This window comes from Mesoplodon bidens, assembly GCF_964165515.1.
Source record: "Mesoplodon bidens genome assembly, chromosome: 1".
Lineage (NCBI taxonomy): Eukaryota > Metazoa > Chordata > Mammalia > Artiodactyla > Ziphiidae > Mesoplodon > Mesoplodon bidens.
Genome location: NC_138176.1, coordinates 97,091,696 through 97,119,581, shown reverse-complemented (window position 1 = coordinate 97,119,581; position 27,886 = coordinate 97,091,696). Strand labels below are relative to the sequence as shown.

General features: G+C 35.1%; 1 pseudogene across 1 annotated transcript in view; it reads left to right on the top strand.

The window, feature by feature from the left end:
• The window catches only part of LOC308626345 (large ribosomal subunit protein bL9m-like), a 39,817-nt pseudogene extending 16,571 nt beyond the window's left edge, over positions 1–23,246 (top strand). Inside the window, exons 2-3 of the transcript in view lie at positions 22,068–22,642; positions 23,115–23,246. The product of the transcript in view is annotated as a large ribosomal subunit protein bL9m-like (transcript). The remainder of the gene's footprint in view (positions 1–22,067; positions 22,643–23,114) is intronic.
• The last annotated feature ends 4,640 nt before the right edge of the window (positions 23,247–27,886 follow it).

Below are 27,886 nucleotides of genomic sequence, written 5' to 3'. Positions count from 1 at the left end.
CAATAACCAGAAGCGTTGTGCTTTTTTTTTTTAATCAAACACATTTTGTCTTAGTAACTTTTTAGCACTAAATGAGATTAAAGGTGAAATTCATAAATAAGTTAGGATTTTGAGCTTTCATGCTGTGATTATTCATTTCTAGTACCTGAAAAATGTGTGAACCAATACCATTCTTTCATCTTAAAACTAGATCTACTTCTGAACAGACTCTACATTTTGAATTAATTTATTGGAAATTAAGAGGCATAGCAACAAACACAGGAGACAACAACTGCATTCTGAGTTCTACTCTGACCTTTCTCTTTCAAAACAGTAACTCTCCAAAATTTCTGAAAGGTTAACTAATCTCTTAAAAGGTCACCTGTCTTTAAACTAGCTACAGTATATAAATGCTTTTCTGCTATCCTGGAGCAATTCATCAATAACATTAAAATAGCACTGTTTCTTTCTTGAAGTTTTTACTTTCTTGCAAGGCTATTTCATCTTGGTCAATATAACATTTAATGTATGTCATAATTTATGAAAATATGATTATATAAGACTATTACAGTGCTGTTCAATTAATTAAAACTATTTATTGAGTACCTAGTATATGCCAGGCACAGATCTAGGTGCTAAGGAAAGAAAAAGTCATAAATCAAAAGAAGCATTTGTTATGATGTGTGTTTATGTATAGTAAGTATGGTTATATCGGCATGTGGTATTTAAGCCAATATGGTGGCTCATAAACCCTTTGAAAGATAATATACTTACTTTACTCTGATAAAACTGATGTAAACATTTTCAAAACTATTTTTTCTAACTCATTTGGGAGTTTATTCTTAATGTTAAGTATCAATTTATGCAAAATTTTGCCCTTGGAGGTACAATTGGGTATTTTAATGTGATCAAAAGGCATTAAAAATATAATAGGTTGTATAAGGTACCTATGATGGATAAAAAGCGTTCCTATTTGCAGACAAGGATAGGATTCCAAAGTAATGACACAGAATTTGCTTCTATATTCTGCAAATTGATCCAAAAGATATTTTGTTGTTGATATTCTGAAGAGAAAAAGAAATAGTTTTTGTAGAATCTTTGTTTATTGTTTAAAAATGAATCTCACTAAATCCCACTAATATGTATTACTCACTCATTAATTAAGGCCCCAAATGTCATTCTACTCAGAAGGGCAATGATATGCTTTATGAAGAAAGATTTTTCTTCCAAAGAAACAGCAATTAGTCCATCCTTTGGATGAACAATTGTAGTTGATAATAAAAGTGCAAAAGCAATTTAAAACCCATCTTGCTTAACAGTATTCTGGTTTCTGGCATTTATTAAATTCATGTTTTTCAAACTGTGGATTTGACATATATTACCTAGTTTTTCCTAAGCATAAAAGGTTATAAAACAGAAAATGCATCAATAAATACCAGATGTATAAATCACATGTACTGGAGCCAAGAAGTGTTATATGAAACTTGTGTTTTGATTATGTTTATTTATGTGTCTCTATGTAGTCATAGGCGCTAGGCTGCAATGTAAATTGCATTTCTTATAAAGTTTTTGTTTCGAAAGACACTAAATTAGAACATTATGTGAAACAGTCTGAAAGTATCAATAAGAAATAATGGCTGATTTTCATAAATGTATTTTAATTTCACGTCCCTTACTTTTCCTAAAAATAAGCTGAAAGCTTTAGCATTCACTAAATTGGATATATAAAAGTTCATGTTGATTTGAAAAGAGAACTCAGAGTTGTGATTGAAGTTGTAGGAATAAGAGAAAAACAAATGAAAGTTATTTAAAGTCACTTACCTGTATGGGCATTCAAAACGTAAAAGTTCATTCATTCCAACACACAACTTAGATACATTACTATGAGATTAATTAAGTAAACAGTATACTCAGAATATCATTTACAATTACAGCTATGTTAGCTATCTAACAAGATTGCTTTAAATGAAATTTTACTTATCAAATCTATGCTTTTAAAATATTATATGCACTTGGACTTCCAATTCAGTGCGGGAAATTGAGGCAATAGTCTTTGACGATGGTGTTTGCTATTATTGCCTTTTAACTATCTAAATGAAATCCTGTGATGTTTACTTAATTCCTTAAATTTGAATCCTCATTCTTGCTGGAGTGTACCCTTGTGTCTCTATTGAAAGTTAAATGGGTTCTACTCTACTCGGATCTTAGTGCACATTTGTTGAAAAGTCAGAGTCCATTCGTTTCTCCCGACACCTGCCACACACTGAATTGCTGTCCAAGAGAACAAGGATGTACTTGTGCATATAAAGTATTCAGACAGTTTAAAGGACTATGATAAAATAAATATCTTTCCCCCATAGAGGTTAAGAAAGTGAAGATTTTTCAGAATTGCCCTCCCTCACCAGCAACAAACAAAAGGTAATAACTAAGGTGAATGTTGGGTTAATTAGCTTCTCCCTTTACAGAAAAATGAGTCATGTATGCTCTCCGATCCAGATGAGGTTCCATTATGATTATGTTTAGCTTTATATAAATGGAAACATTCTGCGTAAAGTCTAGTATTGTCAATCACAATATATATATATATATATATATATATATATATATATATATATATATATATATATATATATATATATATATACATATACACCATTGTGTATACAGTAGATAATATGATTTCCTGTCCAAATATCTACTTTGTTCTTCTGTTTTTTATTAATTAATTTATTTTATTTATTTATTTTTGGCTGCATTGGGTCTTTGTTGCTGTGCATGGGCTTTCTCTAGTTGCGGTGAGCGGGGGCTACTCTTCATTGCCGTGTGCAGGCTTCTCATTGTGGTGGCTTCTCTTGTTGTAGAGCACGGGCTCTAAGCGTGCAGGCTTCAGTAGTTGCGGCACATGGGCTCAGTAGTTGTGGCACACGGACTTAGTTGCTCTGCAGCATGTGGGATCTTCCCAGAGAAAGGATCGAGTCTGTGTCCCCTGCATTGGCACACGGATTCTTAACCACTGCACCACCAGGGAAGCCCCCAAGTACTCTATTTTGCTGGCATATTTATTTCTCTGTTGTTATTAGTTTTGACTACTAACAGTCAACAGCCCCTCCCATCCTTTCCCACTTCTCTAAAGAATCTTTCTTGTCGTGACAACAAAATCAGTGACTGGAAGGACATGCTCCCCTCCCTTTGTGGTGACTGCAGATTACAACTGACAGAAAGGACACAAAGCTGGCCTACTTATGTAAATAGGAGGAAACACTGCAATGTGATTTATGCTCCAGAACCCTGTGGATCAGGCCAAGATTATGCCTCATCTAAAACTACAATTCTGTTCAACACTTCACTGCTACCTTTATTCCTTTAAAGCCGATTTTTTTTCCCAGATACATAGTCCATGAGAAAGTCACTTTTACCCAAATCCGTGTCTCACATTCCACTTCATGGGAACCTAACCAAAAGCAGTTGGGATCAGAAGGATCCCAGGAGACTTGTCCTCCATCCAAGATGGAGTAACAAGAAATAGATATACTCTCCTACCTGAAATGGCTAAAAACTTGACAAAATATATGAAACATCAGTGTTCAAGACATTAGACATTAGGCAATGAATGGCATTAATCCCTGAGAGATGAGAAATAAGACGAACTCTACAACTGTCCTTGCAATTGTATTTTGAAGGCCATGGTAGGAGAGGTATCCAGGTGAAGCCCCGTAGTCTCCCTGAGAAAAGAAGATGAAGCTGGGAATCCAGACAGACCAAGGAGGCTAAAGTCCACAGGAAGAAAGAATATCAGAGAAGAGAGAATGAGGAGTATTTTTATCTGCAGAGAGAAGCTCTTAAGTCTAAGATGAGTACTCTTTAGAACATGCCGTTGAGGAAAATACCCAAGGTGGGGTCAAAGATTAATGGAAACATTACCTGTGTATTACATAAGGCTGAGAATAGTTCCTATTCTTACCAGCCTCTTGAAGACATAGCAACAGAAATTACCAAAAATGAGAAACAAAGAAACAAATGAACAGATAATCAATAAGGGTCAGGATATCTTCAAGTGACTTAATATCCATATAATGACATTCCCCAGTGAGGAGGAGAAAGAGGTGGGAGAGTAAAATGTTTGAAGAAATGATGGCCAAAATTTTCCAAATTAGACTAAAACTAGAAAGCTACAGATCCAAGGAACTCAGTACACTCCAAAATGAAACACAAAGGAACCTACACCAAGGCACATCAAAATCAAAATGCTTAAAAACGGTTATAAAGAGCAAATCTTCAAATCAACCAAAGGGAAGAAAAGCTACATTTCTCTCAGAGAAAACTATAAGAATGATAGTATATTTTTTGTCAGAAATAAGGCATGCTAGAAGATAAGGAGTTGTAAGTTTAAAAGACAAAAGGGCAAAAAGAATTTATCAAACATTCAAAGGCTGAAAGAATATATCAGCAAAGACCGCCATAACTTCTTCAAGAAATGTTAATAGAAGTCCTCTGGGTAGAAGATAAATCAGACCATGGATTTCTCACATTTCTGTCCCTTCTGTGAATGAGGTGCTGGCACTGTCTGCCCATTGTCCTTAATCATCTTCTCAAAGATATTATATAGTGAACAACCTTGGAAGATAGAGTTCGTATTTCTTTTTTGAGTGAAACCCTAGAAGATAAAGATAATATCTCCCTCTGGAGCAAATGATAGGCATGTTTGCTGCCCAATATAATAAAAACTGGATCCCTCTGGAGCAAAGGGAAGGCATGCTTACTGCCTATTGTAAATGATTCACGTACCCTAAGCTCAGACTTCCTTCTGCTATAATGCAACTCAGTTTTTGGATGGCCCTCTTCACATCAACCTGTAGGAATTAGGGCTGGAGGAACCCATACAAACAGCTATTGCTGTTAGTAATCAACTGTCTTCTGTCTCTGACCCAAGACTCTGTCAACAACCCTGAAACTGTGGCAGGCTAACATCTCAGCTTGAAAATAGGGCAAAATCAGACTCTTCACAGTTCTTGATGATTATACACATCCCTTGGTCATTTATTAGTTCCTTAATATATAATGAGAATGTGTATACTTAGCAGTTGACCAAACATTCTCATTGATTCCTTGACCTGTAGAGTAAGAGCTATTGTAGTGGAAATGACCAATTGGAGGTCCATAAACAGAGCATCTCCCACCCTGGCCACAATGATAAACCTCTGCCTTCTAAATGCATCCCATATATGATCATCTGTCAGTATTTCCACTAATAATATCGTGATCCAGCCATGCTCACAAGCCTAGATTCCTATAACAGAATCCTAATGCTGGTGTCACTGGTTCTACTCTTGTCCCCCAAATCAGGTAAGAGTAAGTTCAGAAAACAAAACTACTGTAATCATTTTAAGGAGGAAAGAATTTAATATGATGAACTGTTTGGTTACATATTATTATTGGAAAGGCAGAAGGAGCAGGTTATGCCTCTCATATACACTCACAAAATGGTACAAAACCTTCCCATGACTGGAGCTACTATCTTTGAGGTCATGAGTGTAGCTATGCTTTTCAAGGTCTGAAATTATTACTGCCTTATGGAAATCTCTGGCACCAGTAAACTAGGGAACAGGAACTGAAGCTTGGATTCAGGGATTTGGTGTCAGATCAAGAAGTTTTCTTTCCTGCTATTTTTCTTTAAACCCAGAAGACCTCAGGATTAGAGCTCTTTTCAAAAATCCCACAACTTTGTTGGATCTACCAAATCCAGTAACCATAGGAGTTAGTGTCCACATCACTTCCTCCTTCCACATAAAGTGTTTAATTGACAGAACCTTCTTTATATCCAGAACCTTACTTACAAAAGAGTCTGTAAAAAATAAACTTAGCTTTCCAACCCTGGCACATAGACAGCAGATATAGCACAGTTTTGAGAGAGCCCATTCCAATTCCTACTACAATACCCCTACAATACTCTTTCTACCCAGCCACCTGAGTGATATCATTCCACCAAATAATACCCAAAACCTTACTACTGCATGCAAATTAAAACCCAAGATTCTTATTGTGGTTTAAAGTTTGCTTCATGATCTGGTCCCATTCTTCCCTCCTCTCCTACTTCCCCCCTTTTCTACATCACACTTCACCCTTACTGACCTTCTTTCTTCTCTGTCCACTCTAGACTCTTTCTCCTTATGCTTTAATCTCCTTGGAATTTTCCATTCCATTTTTTGTGTACTGAATGAATTGAATTGGGTTTTAGCTCCAATGACACCTCCTATAAGAAGCTTTTCTTTTACACTCCAATCTAAAGTACTATCCCCTTTTGCCATCCAGTCACTATTCAGAATGTCATTGTGTATTATTTTCATGATAGCAATTTTGTCATAGGAATGACAGCACTTGATTGTAGAAAACCAACAAAAACAATGAAAGAAGTTGCCTTAATATAAAGACTTTTAAAAAACTTTCTGTACAAAAGAAGCTATACAGACAGAGCAGAGAACAGATCAGTACATTGCATCTACATAACCTTCCTAAGCCCTTAAACTCCAGCACATTCTATGAGTGTTTACCTTCACTCACTTGGAAATGAAGGCAATTTAACTGGAGAAGAAATAAGCTTCAGGCATGTTTGAAGTTCTTTCCTGCAATCCACATTACCATCACCTTTGAGTCAATATTTTTACAGTACCACCTTGCCAGTTTTATCATTGTTTATCTTTCTAAAATGTTACTTATATTTTGTATACCTATCTCTTCTACTAGGATAAATTATGTGTGCTACTCGGGAAGGGGCAGGTATTATATTTAATTAAACAAATCTAAATTTTTCACATTTCTTTGGGAATTGAAGGATCTATCTCTCTCCTTTTTCCTGTAGTAAAGTACAGTCAATTGACTCACACAGGTTGGTGTGTGTTTATTGTAGCCATCCTCATAGTACTTGTACTGCTTCAGCATCATTATGGCCCTAAGGCCAATCACAAACTCGTCTCTGTTTATTTTGCTGTTCTTCTGCCCCTACTTTCAGTGCCAGTTGTAACTCTTTCAGCTAGACCTGTTTCACCAACTCCTGATACACACACATAAGACATTTGAAATTTCTTGTGAAAATAACGCAATCCAGATATGCTTTTGTTCTCTTGGACAAAAATAGAATTAGCTAATAACCAAGAACATATATATGTATATGTATATGTATATGTATATGTATATCTATATCTATATCTATATCTATAGATATATAATAGTATTTATATATACATATATACATGTGTATATATACATATACACATATATATTAATATAGTATGTTATATATATGTTCAGGATTTAGGGCTATAAACAAAGAGTTCTTTAACTTAACACAAAAAGCACTAGCCATAACAGCAAAATTTGCTAAATTTGACCTCAAGAAAACTAGGAATAAAAGTGAGTTAAAGATTGGGAGAAAATATTTGCAAACCATATATCTGACAAAAGACTTGTATCTAGACCGTAGAAAGGACTCTCAAAACTCAACAGTAAAAACAAACAAGAAAAAGTCAATTAGAAAATGGGCAGAAGACATGAGGAGAAATTTCACTGAAGAGGATATATGGGTGCCAAAGAGTGCATGAAAAAAATATTCACTTTCATTAGGCTTTAAGAAAATGGAAATTACACCCACAGGATGTATCACTACACATCTATTAGAATGGCTAAAAATTTTAATATATGATAATAATGACTACCAGCATGGATATAATGAAACTGTGTCAATCATACTTTGCTGCTTGGAATATAAAATGATATAGACATTCTGAAAAAGAGTTTGCCAGTTTCTTAAAAAAACTTAAAATACAACTACCATACAGCCCAGAAATTACACTCTTGGGAATTTTAGCCTAGAAAAAAATAAAAATTTGTGTTCACATAAACACCTGTACATGAATGTTTATAGCAACTGTGTTCACATTGTCAGAAAACAGACAACCCAGATGCTCTCCAATGGGTGAATAGCTAAACAAACTGTGGTACTTCCATACCATAGAACAGCACTCAGAAATAATCAAAAAAATGAACTATTGATACATACAACTATTGATACATCTCCAGAGAATGATTCTGGGTGAAAAAAGCCAGTCCCAAAGGCTACATACTATATGAATCTGTTTGTATAACACTCCTGAAATGTCAAAACTATAGAAATGGAAAACATTTCCTATAAATAAGTAAGAAAATATCAGTCACATCCGAAAAGGAGGTACAGTCTTGAAGAAAATTAAAATCAGACAGTTTGCAAATGAAAGAGCTTTAAAATCTCTAACTTCATGTAAGGTAAAACAAAGCATAAAGCATTTTGTTGGTATATAGCAATTATGAACAATTTGTGTCAATCACTATAATTTGGATTGATAGTAATAATAATCAAAGTATTAATATTAAGAGGTAAGATTTTCCCCCTCTTGTATAATACATAAAAATGTTGATGACATAAAATGTTATACAATAAAGGAAGTGCATTTTTCCTGCAGTATTAGTGAAGCAGTATCTGAAAATTTATTTTCCCACTGAAGTACTTTCTAAGTAAATAGAAGATTTTCAAAATGAAATTATCTTAACACCATGTTATATTAGAAAACCTAAGATATACTAGTAAATTAGTTTCATAAAGTAGTCTGTTCATTCGGAAACTTAGATCACTGCCTAGTAAAAATATAGTTACTTCAGAAGGCATATTAACTTATGCAAGTTACTACCACATGTAATGAAGCTCACTGTAACAGTAATATGCTAAATGGCACCCATTAATGTCTCATTATGTAGAAGCTTATTTTAGAAGAGCTTCTAATCTCTTTTAGCACTCAGGAATAGGACACAGAAAATTTCATTTTCAGTACTGACCTAAAGTTGCCAAACTTAAGATAAGTCCTCATTATCAGCACAATCAATTTTTTAAAAGAAATGAACTAATTGTCAGCTTTGGGACCAAATCTTAACAAACTATTAAATATTTTTACATACTCAGCAGTAATCTATAAACCCTCAAATAGAAATTCATTCCTCACTACTGCCATCAATTACTCCAAAATTTTAAAAAATTACATAAAATACATTTGAAGAGTGCTATAAATCAAACATTGAATTAAATGACAGCGTTTATATTCACTTTTCAAAAGAAAAGGCACAGGTAATGACCTATTATGAAAAGGCACAGGTAATGACCTATTATGAAAGACATTAGATAGTCTTTTTTTTTCCAAGTCAAGGATTGAATTGGAACATGGAATCATCTTCCATTTTCTCCATCATATAATATTTCTTGAATGCTCAACTTCAATACAGTAGAAGAAGTAACAATTTCCCAGAGGTAATTTAAAAAGTGGATTTATTTAGTATATTCAATATTCATTTGAAGGAAAGTTATTAAGTATCTCTGTATTAATCAGGATTCATTTGGTTGCAAATAATAGAACATCATCACAAATTAATCATTATGAAAAGATTATTTACCTCACCTGGACTCTAAAATTCAAATAAATAAAATCAAATTTCTTTCTCTCTCATTTGTTTACCTTTGCTTGTCTTTGGTTTTCTTCAACTCTTGGTTTAATTTTTTTCTTCTGCAAATAGGCTGCTTCGATTTTCTGGAAGGGTGGACTTTCAGCAGCTCCAGTCTTAACACCCTTATGATATGAAATCCAAAAAGAAGAGAAAAATATTACTTACTAACAGTTCAGAAAATTCTGAGCAATGGGACACTTTTCCTACCTTTGGACCAAAAGCCTGTATCCCAGGTTTAGGTTCAATGAATGATAATCTGACCAGAACCACAGGTAGTGGGAGAGAAGTTCTCTAAAGGAGATGTGGTGGTGTTTTTTAGAAGAAAAGGTATGGAAAAATATGCTAAGCAGAAAAAACAAACAATCAAACAAATAAATAACAAAGTTAACTGCCCATTATCAGCACAATCAATTTTTTTTAAAAGAAATAAACTAATTGTCAGCCTTGGGACCAAATCTTAACAAACTATTAAATACTTTTATGTACTCAGAAGTGATCTTATAAACTCTCAAATAGAAATTCATTCCTCACTGCTGCCATTAATTATTCTGAAATTTTAAAAATTTATATAAAATACATTTGAAGAGTGCTATAAATCAAATATTGAATCAAATGACATAGCTTATATTCACTCTTCAAAAGAAACAACAATTTTGCTACTCCATAAAATTAGTTCAGTTGTCTATATAGAGTTGCATTTGGTTAGATACATCATTTATATTTGTGTATTTACTTGCATATAGCAGTGGTTTTCAAGCAAAATTGTTGTCAGCATGAGCTGAGCATTTTCAATAGGAGAGGCACTCCAGATCCGGAAATATCAAAAGGATACCATATATTTTAGAGTATGAACATCAAAGTGTCTTCTCTAGGATCTAAGGAAAACTTTTCCAAAATTTAAATTTCACAAGAGAGTGTTCTGCACACTAAAAACAGCATGAATAAGACTGAGAATTTCTGCTCACATAGTGCTTATCTATACTGTTGGTTGGATACAGAGACCAAGCAGGTAAACGAAATAAATAAGATGGGTTTTGACTGTGATGTATTATGAACAAAAATTTTTATGATCTAGAAGGAACTTGTGAATAGTATGTTAGAATTTTAGTGAAGTAAAGAAAGGCCTCCCAGAGGTGAATTTTTAACTAAGACTTGATTGACAAAAAGAAGTCAGTCATGGAAGGACTTGTGGAAAGAGCAGAGGGGGCAACAAGGGAAAGCTTGAGGTTTTAAAAGCCACTGTAGTTGGCGCTCTGTGAATGAGAGGAGAGTGTTAGAAAATGCAGTCAGATAGGAGGTAAACAAAGGCTATATTATATTGACACTTTATACTATTTAACAAACTGATTTTAATTTGGATACAAGGAGAAACCAATGGAAGTTTTAAGTGGGGCTAGAAAAAAGGAGGTTTGGAAGGTAGTGATATGTTCTAATTAAATTTCTAGAAGCCTAGTCTAGTGGCTGTATGAGGGTTATGTTTAGTGAACAGCAATGGAACTAGGAGAAAAGTTAGTAGACTACTGTAGAAGTCTAGGAGTGAATTAGGGTGACAAAGAAGTCAACCAAAAGAATATACTTTGAATATAGAGCTGATAGATTGACTGTTGTATTGGATTTGAGATATGAAGAAAAATTAATAAGGAATGACTTGCAGGTATTTAACCTGGGAAACTGTGTGGACAATCGTTTCATTAACTGAGATGAGAAAGACTAATATAGCAATAGGGATTGGGAAAAATTTTCAAGACCTTGGTTTTGGACATATAAATTTGAGCTGCATATTAAACATCTGAGTGAAAATTCTGAATAGGAAGCTTGATAGACAAATCTGTAGCTGTAGGGAAACTTGGAGGGGTGTATTATCTCTGCTGTGCATCTACAACCTAACAGTGCCCGACCCATTGTATATACTCAATGAATATTTGCTGAGTAAATAAATGAAGAATCTACTGCCCTTACTCTTACTTTTTACTCTTCATGTAGTCTTCTAATTAGTTCATCACTTGTTCAGTATCTCCCAAGCTTATTCCACATGAGGAGGAATGATAACATAAATAGGAAATCTGAACATTTTGCATACTGAAAAGAAAACTCCTTAAATAGATTATTAAAAGGAAATATTTCATATAAATTGAAATAGCACTAATTCTTACCTACAATATGAAAATCTCTGGAATGACTAAGAAAGTTTAAGTTCCTAATACTACACCTTATACGTCTTTGATAGCTATTTATCATGATAGGCTCTGCCTATGAAGAACATATGTATTTTGTGTTCATTCATTTATTCATTGATTTTTGAAAAATACTTATTGCATCTTTACCCTGCTGCATGTACTTTACTAGGCATTCAAGGGATTCCATGGGAGGATAATGCCTCTGCCTATGCTGGCGTCTAGCCATACTATAGAAATCACAACCAGCACTTTACATTCAATAAAGTCGCAATCATACAAAGTTTAATGGAAACATGAGGTAGGATGTTCTAGAGACTTCCTGGTTTGTTATATTTTACATGAAAGTAGCAACAGAGACTGAAAAAGCATAGTCCAGGCAAAAGAAACAGTGTACTATCTAACTGGCATATTATAGAAAAAACTGTGGCAGTACTTAAAGATATACTGAAAAGGTCAGTAGCAAGGATAAGAGAAGAGGGTAAGAAATTAAAGACAGAGAAAAAGATCAAGAAGCCATTTGAATAATCTAAGTGAACTCCCTGATCTAAGGCAGTGACACTTTGAATAAAGAAGGGCTTCCAAATTTCAGACTTTGACATTTAGGAACAGATAACACCATTCACCTGGATGTGTTGAGGGAAAAATGGAAGAGAGATTGGGACATCCACACAGGATGTCTAGTAGGATGGGCAGATCTGGAGAAAGGTTGAAATTTAACCCATAGAGCATAGCTATATCAATGATAGTTTAACATATGAATGTAGGGCTTTCCTGGTGGTGCAGTGGTTGAGAGTCCACCTGCCGATGCAGGGGACGCGGGTTCCTGCCCCAGTCCGGGAAGATCCCACATGCCGCGGAGCAGCTGGGCCCGTGAGCCATGGCCGCTGAGCCTGCGCATCCGGAGCCTGTGCTCCGCAATGGGAGAGACCACAGCAGTGAGAGGCCCACATACCGCAAAAAAAAAAAAAAAAAAAAAAAAAGAATGTAGCTATGAAAAACCAGCAAGAGTAAAGAGAGACTAACAGCAGAGGCAGAACCCAAGAAAATAAAGTATAGATACAAGAGAAAGAGTATATATAAGAAACTGAGTTGTCATAGACAGAGATACACATATGGAAGTAACGGGATGCAGTGTCAGGAAAGCCAAGAGAGGAGAGTATTTTAAGGAGAGGAGGATCAATAATGCCAGATGACACAACTGTAAATTAAAAAGCATAACATTTAAATACATTTTGATATAGTGATGCAAGATGAAGGAAAAGAATCCAGCATTTCTTCTGCCATCATGAGCAATGGTCAGGATTTTCCTAGGAGAATGTGCAGACTTTTGAACAATGTAATTCAAGAGAAAGCTCTTTGGGGAAGGTTTTAATGATAGTCAAAATAATTGAAAATTTGACACAGCAACAGAAGATTAGAAAAATTAGAGATCTTCAGTCTATAGAAAAGATGATTTAATATAGTTCTCCAAGCCATCCTTACTTATATGAAGGACTCTGACATGGAATGTTTCCTCTGGAACACACCACTGGGAGGTAAGACCAGAATAATATTTCACTGGGAAATGCTGTATTCTAATTTGGAAGAATAGAACAAGTCTGTGACTAATGAACAGAAACACATATTTGAATTTATTTGAAATGGGAAGGGGCAGGGAGAAGTTATAAAGATACACATTATGGTATTGAAGCGAATGGCAATGTCTAATTGAGGAAAATAATGCCTTACTGAAGTATTCGGGAGGTTTCATAGTCAGAAAAATAAATATGCATGATTTTGTTTGCAGACTACCTGACTATATCTTTTTATGGAGACTAAACAGGTTTTGCTTCTAGTTATAAGAGAGTAATACTATGTTACTGTTATATTTCCTCTAAATTTCAATTGTTGATGCAGTTTCGTACTTCTAGAATGAGATGGTAAGCACAGTAAAATCTTGCTTTTCATCTTCCATTGCTTCTGAACCTGGAAGTAAGCATTAGAATAATTATTTAATATTTATTAGGTACTTTGACTTATATACTCTGGGAGCATATGAAGATTGAAAGTATAGCTGAGTAACAAAGGAAGTATAAGCCTGATGAATTACTTTTTTAATCCAGGAAAATAACATACATCTAAATTATCCTGGTAATTCCAAGCTTTATTATGCAATTTTTTTGTGATCCCATTAGTATGAAAATGGCAAAAAACAGTCTGTTTGGCTGTGTATAAAAGCTATCTAGACCTTAAGTGGTAGAATAGAATATTTTAGGAATATGATTGACCTTTCATGACTAATGGTTTGTGATTTATTATTTTACCTCCCTTCCATAAAAATGGAATTTAGGAGAGTGACAGATAGTTAAAAGGAATTGAGGGTCTTTTTCCTGGCCAGATTTATGATGGACTTTACTATGCTTCCAAGGAGGAAAAGGATATCTTCAAGGATGGTCATCTTAGGCATAAATTTAGCCATTATTGATTATATTGTCCTCTAGTTGAAGTAACTAATCTTTCAGCTGATGGCAAATGGAAGTCAAATGTCCTGATTATTTCACTTTGAATTTTAAAAGGCACAGAGTCAAATTTAAACTTAGCCAGCTAAAATAAAATAATGGAAAAAGATGTTGTCAACTAATGAAACAAAAATAGAAATGTTTTCATTACTTCAAAAATAATGAAAATATATTTTAGTAAAGAAGAAATCAACACTCCATTTCCCAGCATTGTTTTGGAAATAGATCATAGAATGATAATGTAAGAAGACCAGATGGGAAACACAACAAGCAAAAATTAAACTTTCAAAATAATTCAGTATAAGGTACATTGGAACCTCGGAAATAATTCTGTGCTTTATAAACATTTATTAATTACACAAAAATTTACCATTTTTCATTAGTGTTAGATGGAAAAAAATAAACCCAAAACTATATATATATATATATATATATTAATATTTTGGTCTTAAAGAAGTGAAACAGAAAATAGAAACCACTGAGTGGTTTTGTAGATCTTCTAAAGATAAATAAATCACAAAAAACTTTCTGAATGTTATAACACATAGTATGTAACTGAATATAAATCAACTGTAGCATATTATCAACTTTTCCACAAATAGCTTTTAATTATGACTATAAGAAAAATTACTGCTAATATTTCCCTCACTGGGCCCTGTACTTTGTATTTAAAAAGAATTCAAAAGAACAATTACAAAGAAAAAATATGCCTTACTTGATGTGAAGTGTAACACTAGTTGCAATTTAGCATATAGCTTTAGAAAATAATAGAGTCAATCATTTCTTTTCGGGTCATATGATAAAAACTGCACACCACCCAAAACAGGGCTAATATATCATATACTCAATGTAACATTTGGTTAAATAGACCATTTACTCAAATCTCAGTGCCCAATTTAAAAAATCAGAATCTATAATTTCTTAATCAAATACTACTAAACAAAGTTATTTGTGAATTTTTCACAGCTGTGAAATATCAAATATGATCATAGCTCCACAGTTAAAAATAAATAGAATTTATGAAATTATTTTGATAATTGAGACCAACATACCAATATATTTTTCGTATGACTTCTTTTGCAAAAACAAAACAAAACAACATATGTAAGGAGGAATTACGAAATTGAGGCAGTTGACAATTAAAATAGGCCTTTGTGTTTTGAAATAATATGATTAACCTTAGAGAAATCTATGCTAAAAGTGAAGACTACCAGTCATAAGATTTTGACCTATTACCGTATGTTCCTGTGAATACAGTTTATGCTATTTATAAAAAAGGAAATCACAGAGCTCTTCAGTATATTTATATAGAGCTTTACCCTAAATTCACTCATAAAAAAAAACTTACTATTAGTCTAGAACTCTGCAAGGTGCTTAGAATAAAGAAATGCATAAAAAGTAGGTCCTCAACTTGAGTAATTGAGGATCCCATGCAGGAGATAGATGTTATAATCTTAGACTTTGTACGTTTGAATCCATCATCTACCATACCCCATCTTTCTCACTCCTATCAGGCTACAGTAACCTACCTTTATTCCTCAGATACAAATACACAAAAGGCTTTCCCACTGGAGTTTCCCTGTGCCTGGGATGCTTGACATGACCAACTATTTTTCAACCTTAAGGTCTGTGGCATTCACTAATAGTTACCTACTCAGCATGCCCATTTCCTATCTTTTTGCTTAATATTTTATATAGAGGAAGAGATCATGTTTATTTCAAGCTAAATATAACAGTAACAGTCTACAGTTTCTTAAACTCCTTTACTATTAGTGCATACATATTTCCCAGTTGCTGGCAATACAATGTAAGCAAAAATTTGTTGTACACTTTTCTGAGAAACACGTTGCTTCCCAAAAAATAAACAACAGATGTAACTATTCCTTACCTCTTTCTGCTGTGTACAGAGGTGGGATGAATGGAGATGCATCGGGTGACCATGAGGCAACAAGCTTAAAGGAGAAAGCTAAGAAGCTAAGGATAACTAAGTCATGGTAGCAACAGCCTACTTCTAGAATTCTTGAATAATAAAAAAAAAAAAACAACAACTATATTTAAACGCCATTACTGACTGGTACAAAGCCCCAGCTAAAGTTCTATGCTCAAACATAAGACTCATTCTTTAAAATTCCTTCTGTAACCAGTTATGTTATAGTGCCTAAACCTTTTTTTATTTCCAAGCATGTATATTAACATGTGATTTTCTTATTTATTTATTCGTTCACTTGTTTATTGTCCAGCTCCAATTCTGGGTGGAATGCCATCTCCGTGAGGACAGGGAGTTTGTCCTTTTGTATACCTTTCACCTTTTGTACATTTAAACCTATCAGGGAGAACACAGAGCAAGTGATAACTGCCTGAATACAGGAGATAGAGGAGAAATTTTCAAAGTGTGTATGGAGGAAAAGTATTCTAGGCAAGAAAAATGAATATGGGATAAGACAAGGAGACATGAAGAGATGGCAAACAATTCTCCTTGAGTAGACCACAGTATCCAGTGGGAAGTAGTATAAGATGAGGCTGAAAGGAGTGTTTTCACATTGGAGGGAGTTTATACTTCACCTGCTATACCATGCAGAACCTCTGATTAAATTAATAAAGCAAATAATGTGATGGTTATGTACTATTGAAAGATAAGTTTCAGGCCTGGTATATTAGAAGGGAAAGAGATGAGTTTGGTAACCAGTAAAAAAAAAAAAAATATTGCAGTGAGTTATGCAAAAAAGTGAAGGAAACTTCAATCAGGTTAAATTGATTGGGATGGAAGAGGATAGACATATTAAAGAGATTTGGGTCTAGAATCTGTTTTAGTCATAAATTATAAGAAAAAGTTAATGTTATACAGGTATTTCAGAACAAGGAAAACTTTTGGTATAACAGTAATATTGATTTTATTCATCTTGATTAAAGGGCCTACAGAACAGTAAGGTACGACAGGTAATAATGATTACCAGGTAATAGTTAATCCTGGATTAGGAACTAAGATAAAGTGTCAGAAGAAGATACAAAAATATAGTTATTAGTTAAAAATATGAAGGTGGATAGATACCTTTCAGACAGAGAATGTAGAGGAAGATAAAAGAAGATCTAGGAGGGAACTTCGGGAAAACCCAATACTGAATAAAATAGGATTAAAAAAAACATGAGATGTAGAAGTTATAAAGACCTAAGAAAATCAGAAAAGAAAAATTCTTCAGAATACAATTAAGAGAACACGTAAGCATCTGGTGAGAAAATATTTTAAATGCCACCAAAATATCAAGTTAGAAAACAAAATCAAAGTCCATGCTGGATTTAGTAATTAAGACGTATGTATTCTTAGAGCAATAGAAAAATTTCTGTTAATTATAAATGTTTTTCTACTGATCTGAGTATACATAAACAATTTACTGCTTTTGTCAAAAGAAGAGCAGCAGGAAAAGAGGAAAGGTCCACATTAGTTGGACATCTATCCACTCTGGTAAATGTGATAGTAGAGTCAAATGAAATTTAATTTAGGAGATCAGAAAATGTACTGTTTCTGGCACACACAGCTTCTGGAGTATATTATATCAATGCCTACAACACAAACTTATATCAACAGCAGAACTGAATATGACTACCTAGTGCAAAATAAATAGAAGACAACTTGTCAGTCATATAGCTCCATCAGGAAAAATCCCCCTATTCTTTACATTTTCAGTCATTTAAAAAATCAAAAATGACAGCTAATGGTGAATGTTACTGAGCTGGGAGCAGTGGCATGCATCATTCTTTTAATATGAGAGAAAATATCCCTCTATTTAATGAGGGGTATTTCTAACTTAGAGTAACATGGTAACAGCTGATTTTGTACCTCCATGTTCTATGCTCTTTTGTGCACAAATGATTTGGCTCTGTCATGGACATTTCTGACTTCTCTTGACTACTACATATTTGGGCCTCAGATGCAGTTCATACCCACAATAAAATTCTCCAACATTCTGAGAAGAGCCTTCTTATTGTGTGTATCTATTGAATAATTGTGTTCTTTCCAGTTTCTTTAACTTTTGGCTATAATTTAAACTGCATATAGAAAATTGCATCTGTCATAATCATAGAGTTGTTGACAAATTAAGCACACCTGAATAACCAGCACCCAGATCAAGAAATGGAATTACCCTAGCACTCCAGAATCCCTCCTGGTCCCCTTTCAGGTATCACAGAACAAAAGATAACCATGAACCTGAATTCTAACACAATATATTACTTGGCCTCTTTTGTTACTCTATAAATGTCTGATGACCAATGTACTTGGCATTTTTCATATGTTTACTAATTGGTTATTTGGATTTCTTCTTCTATTAAGTGTCTGCTGAAACCTTTTGTCCATATTTCCACTGGATTTATGTCTTTTTACTATTAGTTTGTAAGAGTTCTTTATTTATTTTGGATAAAAATCCTTTATTTGGATCCATGTACTGTGAAATCATCTTCCTTCTGTAGGTTGCTTTTTCACCCTATGTATAGTGTCTTGTGAAGGCAGAAGTTATTATTTTTAATGCAGCACAAATTATTATTTCCACTTATGATTAGTTATGTCTAAGAAACCCTATCTACTCCAAAGTCACAAAGATACTGCATGATATTTTCTTCTAAATTATGCAATCTACAATTGACTTTTGTGTGTGATGTGAGGCAGAAGTGTATCTAGTTGACTCTACTTGTTTCAGTTTTTTGCAACATAAATGGATAGATTTTTTTTTTTTTTTTTTTTTTTTTTTGCAGTTCGCAGGCCTGTCACTGTTGTGGCCTCTCCCGTTGAGGAGAACAGGCTCCAGATGCACAGGCTCAGTGGCCATGGCTCACAGGCCCAGCCGCTCTGAGGCATGTGGGATCTTCCCGGACTGGGGCACGAACCTGTGTCCCCTGCATCAGCAGGCGGACTCTCAACCACTACACCACCAGGGAAGCCCAAATGGATAGATTTTTAAAGCTGTGTATTATACAACTCATTATTTTTAAGTAGCAATCTTAAATCCTTGGAACTTTCTTACAATTTTAACAAGCAAAATAATGTTGCTATAAAAGAAGACCCCTGCCATACTGAAACCTACTACAGAGAGTTAATTACAATAGAACACAGAAGATCACAAGTTAAATCTGCACCCTCATTGTAAAGATCTAGGAAAGGGATACTCACACAGAAAACACTGAGCTTCGAAGGAAATGAGTGAACAGAGACACAGAGACTGGAAGGCAGAGTAGAGAGATTTATACAAGAGATGTATTTAGTGGAGGTTTTCAAAAGAAATCAGTCACACTACGTAATATTAAACATTCTGCTCTGTTTCCCTACCTAAAAATCTTTAGTAAATTTCTAACAATGTCCACTAAAGAATATTAACTTGAAAATACATCAAGTTATTAATCAATGTGGCAGCTCTGTTTCTCTTTCAAATCCTTGTACATATTAGAAGTGATGTCACTTAAGGTGGCCTTGTAATATATATCCCATCATGTTGTTTGCCAAGGATGTGTAGTCTGATACAATGTCTGAAAACTTAAAGAAATTTGGTGAATATGAAATGACAAATATAATATGAGGAGCAGATTTGCATAAGAGAATTTTAGCAGGCTCTCTTGTTGAACACATAATTTGGTCTACAACTCATTAGATGTCCAAGGATATTTTTATAGTAAATAATAAAAGATATCAAGTTGTACTGTTTATATGTATGAGTGAAATAATGTTGATGGTTTAAATTATTTGTAATACACAAACACATGAAAGAGAACTACATTCTCAAAAAAAAACAAAGTCTCTGAACAACCACAGTTAACTATTAAAGGAATCAACAAATTTATCATTATTAGAGGTTTCTTTTAGATTTTAAGTATGTAGATCAATTACCACTGATGCTTAACTTGCTTTGACGGGAAAATGAAGTCAGCATTTGTTACCTATATAATTTAATGATAAACTTCATTATGCTACTCATATTTTGCTCCATTTTAGACTTGATTTCAAACTCAAAGGATGCTTTGTCTACTATGGAGCTCACAGCAAAACTCAAAGCAGAGAATATGCTCAAGAAACATACATTCCCAGCTTTTAGGAAATAATAGGTAATAAGCACACTATCCCTCTCTATACAGAGGAGAGGTTCTTCTTTAGTGGCCTTATGCTAACAGGTATCTTGTAAACACAAAAAGATGTGTTTTCTTGTTGATATAGAAGTCAATAGTTCAGAGAGGTTTTGGCTTACTAAAGTTTTTCCTATCCAAAGTAACAGTGGCTTCCTCATCATGGCCGTTTCCTTACTACAGCAGTGTAGTGTTGATACACCTACTGAACATAGATAAGACAACAGTTCCCTTAGAAACTTGGTCCTGCCGCATAGCTTTGAAAAGGGCTCCTAAAATCTCAATCGAAGATCTCTCTTTTCTTAACTGTGTCCGGGATTGAGTGAGAGATTTAATAATCTGTAATAAATTCCTTTCTGCTTAACATAGCTGGAGGGAATTTTTTTTCTTTCTAATGGTAATTTGACCAATAGTGTGTGTTGTAAGAATGAAATATATTGGAAATTGTTTAATACAGTGATTGGGAGATCATCAGTGTTCAACAAATGTTAGTATCACAGTTATAGAGAATTCCTCAAATATGTATGAGGTATGAGAACTAAATTATTGCCTGCCATATCAGTAAACAAAGGATGTCAGAGCCATCAGCCATCATATTGCAGATGCTCTGATGGTGAGCCCTGAGGGAACTCAGTAAGTAAACAAAAAATGCCCACCGTCTAGCAGTCATCAGACTACAGTCACCCCTGGTGGTGCAGCCTGAGGAAACTCAGGATGAGAAAACACAGGATACTGGCCCCAGAGGGCTGAGGTGCACATCAAAAGAATGATTTCAGTGAGCCCAGACTCTTGCATCTTCCCATACCTAGAAAAGTGCTAACTTCCTTAACTTGAGATATCTGGTTTGCTTTTATTAATAGTAATCTTTTGATGTTCTGACTACCTGATTCTGTTGCAAATACTCCTCTATATCCTGGCCTCCTCCTTTCCTGTTTGGAGCAGTCTCTCAGAGTTAAGATACTGTCTCCAAGGCTTGAAGTCCTAAGAATGTCTGTCGACTAAAACATAACTCTCAATTTTTAGGTAGTGCTTTTTTTTTTTTTTTTTTTTTTTCAGTCAACGGGTATAAACTAAGCAACTATATGAAGAACCTAGGGGCAGGACAGGAATAAAGATGCAGACCTAGAGAATGGACTTGAGGACCCGGGGAGGGGGAAGGGTAAGCTGGGACGAAGTGAGAGAGTGGCATGGACATACATACACTACCAAATGTAAAACGGATAGCTACTGAGAAGCAACCACATAGCACAAGGTGATCAGCTCGGTGCTTTGTGACCACCTAGAGGGGTGGGATACGGAGGGTGGGAGGGAGATGAAAGAGGGAGGAGATATGGGGATATATGTATGCGTATAGCTGATTCACTTTGTTATAAAGTAGAAACTAACACACCATTGTAAAGCAATTATACTCCAATAAAGATGTTAAAAAAAAAAAGGCAACTATAGATGAAACACTTCTGAGCAAAGTTAAATGGCAAGTAAACTCCTAGGAATTTTAGATTACCTCTGGCTATCTTTCACAATTTATCCTTATGATCTACTGCAACTTACTTTAATCTGGGGATGGGGACCTCATTCTTACCTTCCTAGCTGAAGATTCTGATGCCCTTCTGCCTCAGTTACAGTTCAGGGACTGTATCAAACTCCTCTGTACGGTCTCACTTCCCTGGTAGAAGAACATGGTGGCTGCGCATGCGCGGCCTGGGGGGTGGAGATTTGCTGCGGGAGGGCGCTAAGAAGCTGCTGAGACGAGGAGGTCCCGAGAGCCTGCAGGCGCAACTTGAAGGGGGAGCATGCCCGGCTTGGAGCTTGACCTTAGCCTCTCTCACAATCGGGGCTCCGTCATCAGGTTGCTCCTGTGGAAAGTGCCGCTAGGCCAAGAGGGCTGGAAGCCCGTGCCTGCACTGGCAACACCACGTCCACAAGCTGGTAGAGGACACGAAACACCAGACCAGAGATAACTTGCAGCTCATCCTCACGCAGCCAGTGGAGGAACTTGGAGTCTGGAGGTGACCTGGTCTCAGTGAAAAGAATCTGTGGGCAGTAACTGACTACTTCCTCAAGGACTGGCTGTATATGCACCTCCTGAAAACGAGAAGCCATTTCAAGAGGAGAACTTGCTGAGACAAGAAGGAAGACCAGAGAAGATCCAGACCAAGGCAGGTGAGGCGACAGTGAAATTTCTGAGACGATGTCACCTGGATGAGGGAATGAAAAACAGTGTCAATATGGGAGCTAAACCCTGAAATAGTTGCTGGCCACTTCCTCAGAAATCTTGGTGTTGTGGTCACCCCACATGCGTTAAAGTTACCAGGAAAGCCCATCACACAGAGGGGCGAATACTTGTGTGAGGTGACGGTTGTGGACAAAAAGTTAATCAGTTGATCTAAGAAAGAATTGGAAAATTTCATTCAAGCCAAATTTGAGGATTATAACCTGGGAAGAACATCTCAGAAAGTTCTGAGAACTAACTATTCTGCCAGTTAGAAATCAAGGCACAGTTACATAAGTTTTTTGAGATAGAGGGCTGAACATCAAATGATGTATTCACAGTTTACATAATCCAGATCTAAGTGGCATCCTGGTGGGTCATGTGACCCTTTATAAGATCAAGAAGGAATGTTATCTTTTAAGGAGTTGTCTTGTTGGTGCTAGAAGAATGTTGCTCTCTTTGGTTGAGCAGGTATTCCTGACCATGGGGGAGGTTTGGTCAATTCATAATACAGATACACGATGCACAGTGGAGGGTGAAGGGAGGCCAAAGGGCAGAGAAGAAATTTTATGTTTATAATTTTCTTGTCACCATAAAATATGAATTTTATTTCACACTGTAAATGGGCTTGGCACTATGAGGGTACCTGTGTCTGTGGTGAACTTTGAGAGGCCCAAGACCAAAAGATATAAGTACTGGTTAGCCCAGTAAGCTGCCAAGGGAATGGCCCCCACCAACTCGCAGACTATCTGAACCTATTTTCCCTTCAAAATAGCAAAGCAGAATTAGAGGAGCAGTGGAGCAAAGGTGGACCAGCACCATAATATCACTCCCAGCTCTGACCCAATATGGAATTTTAGAGACCATCGGAAGACAGCAGACTAGACTGTATATACATATTGAGTTGTCCATATTTGCCATCTTCATCTTTAACAGTTATCACATCTGGCTTTGTTGGGGCAGTCCGACTCCAGAAATACCAGGCTGTAATTTTGATAAATTGAGTATTAATAGACCAAAAGAGTCTAGATCTATTTAGCCTCTTCCTCCATTAGAATTCATTGGAGTAAATGGTAGAGCTAGCTCATTCTCATCATCCAAACTGAAGGTTTGTACCTCAAGAAAAAATGAAGAGGTGTGTTCTTTAAAAAAAAAAAAAAAAAAAAAAAATCTCATTTATGATCACTGGCTTTTAAACAGAGTATTGAACATATGATATACTTGATGATTGAATGAAGGATCAAACTTCTCTTTGGATGTACTCCAAGCTTACTTATCGAAGTGTTGATTTCAAGGCAAAGGATGTTATTCTACTCCATCTGATATAAAGAGAGAGTAAAATCTTAAGACCAGATGAAGACAATTCAGTCTTAGTCGGTTTACATCATAGTATTTTTCAAAATTATGGAAAACGTGTGTGCAGTAGAAACATAGAATATGAGATTCTGAGCCGTCAGAACTGTCTTACTCACCATTGCGCCCAATGATCTTAGCTCAGGGCATGGTATGGTGACTCGCTTAAAAATCACCATCCTTGTCATCAACATCCTAGAAACAATAAACACTCTACCAATCATTGTCACTTTATAGTTTGTGCATTTAACAAGGCTTGGAGAAAGGTATAAAAAATCCAAATTTACCCATGGGGCCTCTGAGGCTGAGAGATTATCCAAGGTTACAAAGTTAGAAAGTGGCAAAGCCAAACATTAAACACAGGTTTGTTTAAGAAATCTCAAGTTGTGAATAACAGAAAGCCCCTTTAGTGTGAAATATTGTTTTTACTGTGGCATTCTAGAGATGTTGCTACTATCTGCCTTTCCCAACTATCATTTTAATCAACAACACAATGGGGATTTACTGATCCTTATGCTTCTACAACTAAAGCTATTGTGTCTGTTCAAATTTCTCCTGTTTTAAGGAAAAAAGACATCCCATAGGAATTTCCTACTTGAAGCCAATTTTCTCTCTGTGATTTAAATTAAATAATTGTATTTAGAAAAAAAAAAAAAGACACTGTAGTAAGAAGTGGAGGAATGCCAGGAAAAAACCCACACAAATATTTAATATATTTTTATTTTAAAATATAACAAAAATAGTGAACTTTTTTGATAACTATTACATGTATGTACAATTTTCTCTATAGGATATGTGAATTATTCAAAGAATTCACAACATTTCATTAAGGGCAATTAAGTCACACTATGAAGACTTAACTTGAAAAGTTATCCAGATATCCCTTCTGTTCTCAAATCAATTTGTCTCTGCTTCTATAGAATTCCAGGAGAAATATTACATTATTTCTCTGATTAATGCAAACATCAATCTAAATTGAGTAGCTTCATTCATAAAGCCTTTCGATTTATATTTATTTATACTAAGTACACTAATTTATTAAACTAAGTATACTAAATGCTGGGTATGTTGCTAAACTCCTGGGATGAAAAAAAAAAGTGAGTTATTTATAGTTTCTGATATTGATAACACTGCTGTCAAACTAAACCCTGAAAATAGAAAAATCCTTCCCAAGTAATTTAGCTGAACTTGGACGAAGAACTCAAAATGCCTTCTATTTCAATATTCTGAAAAGTTTAGGCTTTAATTTGATGACAATATATAGATAAAATGGGAACTGGTATATTCAGCAAAAAAAAATAATAATAATAATAAAATAAAGACTATCCTATAGCAATTTAAAATTCCTCTATGGTTGTTATATTAAATTGTTCATTTGTCAACCTACTGCTTTAATATGTAAGCATTATTACATCAACAAAATAAAGTGAAGTGGTCTCCACCACAACATTTATAAAGAGCATACAGATTATTACTGACAAATTATAATAGAGATAATCTACGTATACATAACTTAGTTTCATTTGTCTTCTCTAATCTCTACTTAAACTCATCTCTATGAATAAGTCTTCTCGAATAAACTTTACACAGACTTCACTCCATAAGCTCTTACCTCATAAGCATATCTTAGACAATGCTTGCATCTTGTCCTCCTCATTCCTAAGCATTTTGTATATGATTCTCAGATATCTCTGGGTTATAAACGCCAGGAAGGCAAAAGTCATTCCATGTTTCATTTTCAAATCACTTCTAGAAGCAGTGGAGGAGGATCAAGTAAGATCCCGCATGCCACGCATGGCACAGCCAAAAAGAAAGAAAGAAGTGTAGACATCTATTTATAGAAGTAAAAGATGTCAGAGAAAAATCAGCAGTTTGTGCCATTGAGGAATAAAGGATGAACAGGTGTTCTCCAAACAAAAAAGTGACTGAGGATGTTCCACACAAAACGAATACCAAGTACAAGGTGCAAAGGGGTTGAGAGAGGTTTGTTCAAGGGGAAATACAATTCAGGGTTCCTAGACTGAAAAATATGAGGCAGACTTGGGAAAAAGGAAGGTTCAATTCATTGGTCAGAGTATGAACTGAAGTTGTTTGTATTTTATCCAGTAAAACAGTGGTGTTTAAATATTCTTTAGCTGTGAAAGTATTTTAAAATATCATTTGGCATCTTAGCTATAAAACAGATACACGTGGAACACCAGTAGTTGAAATGGTGAGCCAAATATCCAAAAAGCTTGTTGTCTATCCTTTTATCACAACCCCCTCTCCCAATGCACATGGCTCTATCCTCTAAGTTTAAGGAAATTATATTGAGATAGTGGCTTTATGTTCATGCAAATAATGCCTTCAGTAAGAGGAGGCCTTGGCTCATAATGAGTTGGAAGTGAAGCCTGAAAGCCTCTTAAAGAGCGAGCAGAAGAGCTAGAAGCCAAGGATACTCAGAGATTGAATTATGAATGGTGCTAGCTTTAGAAAGTACCTGTGGCAGAAAGCACCTGTAGCACCCAGGACAAGTTCTGTAGGGTCCAAGGTGAGACTTTAATTTTCAGATATATTGAATTTTAGGGTTTGTCCTTAGAACCATGAGGATTTGAGGTAAAGTACACCTTGGTGGTTGAGTTGGGGTATACTGAGACAAAGTGAGAGACTACACATATAAACGAATCTAGATGTGGAAGGATATAGTTTTAAGTTAGGAAAGTTTGAACATGTATATATACTGAGGGAAAAAACAATGGAGAGGAAGGCAAAGAGATGATTGATGGAGCAAGATGTCCAAGGAAGCAGACAGGAAGAAACAGGGTTAAAAACATTGGTGACTAGATCAGCCTTGGAATTAAAGAATTTGTTTTCTCATTTGGATCTTTGACCAGACCAATGCATAGACCTATCTGTTACCTGAGCCATCGCGGTCCTTTTCTCTTAAAGCAGCATGGGTTGACATGCTATGGCTTGTAATCACAACAGTCCTGATTAATACAAATGGTGACGTAAATTTTCCTTTCAAAATAAAAGGAAGTGAGGATTTCCTTTCAATGCCAATGCCAATAACGTTGAGATTATGAGGCTCTTAGAGGAGTTATAAGGTCTTTTATGCTGCCTAAACTATTTCTCTGAACTTGGAAGCAAGATCAAACACTGAAAGGTGTGAGTGGGGCAGGCCTGGATTTCAGGCTTGAGGACAGTAGTTATAATTTAACATTTGAAAAAAAATTTTTTTTCATCTTTGCTTTTTTAGGTTTATTTTCTGTGTGGTTTTTCTTCTTCCCCCCAACAATGCTATGAAAAACATAAAAACCATTCTTAGTTCCCAGGCCATACAAACCGTTGCTGGCCGACCCCTGCCTTAGACCATGGTAAGAAAGAATAGGACACTTGGAGTCCCAAGTCCCTCACAATTCAACCCAACGGGCAAATCCCTGTCCATGTCTGATTTACCTCCTTCAGTCTCTCCAGTTCATTTTGGAGGGCCTGTTTGGATAATTTATACGTTATAAAGTTATAATTTAACTTTCGATAAGTTATAATTTAACATTTGAAAAGGAATGGAAAATAGAATGTAATAAGATTGCAGAGCAATATTTAGTCTATGTGATAAATGATTTGATGAAATTTAACAAACTATGGAAGACAATGTCAGTCAGATTTTTTTAATTTACTGAAAAACATTTATCAGAAAAAACATCTCTTCTTAAATCTAGTTTTATGTTCACTTTTATATCCCTTGTCTCTTGAATTGGGAATGTATGCATACTTAATCTGCATGAACTATTCGAACTTGAAAAAATAGTTACATGATCTGCTATTACTGATAATTGTATACATCAAATATTAATCACATAAATCATGTTAGAAAGGCTTCTTATTAGAAAGGGAAAAAAATCATTCCCTCTAATGCTTACATTAATTCCCCTCTCTCCCTCAAGGTGTGTTTTCAGTCCCTTTTTAATTAAGAATAAATAATGAATATAATTTATCTGTATCTTAAAGAGATCCTATTGGCCTTGATTACATGCAAATCAATTACTAATAATCTGTTT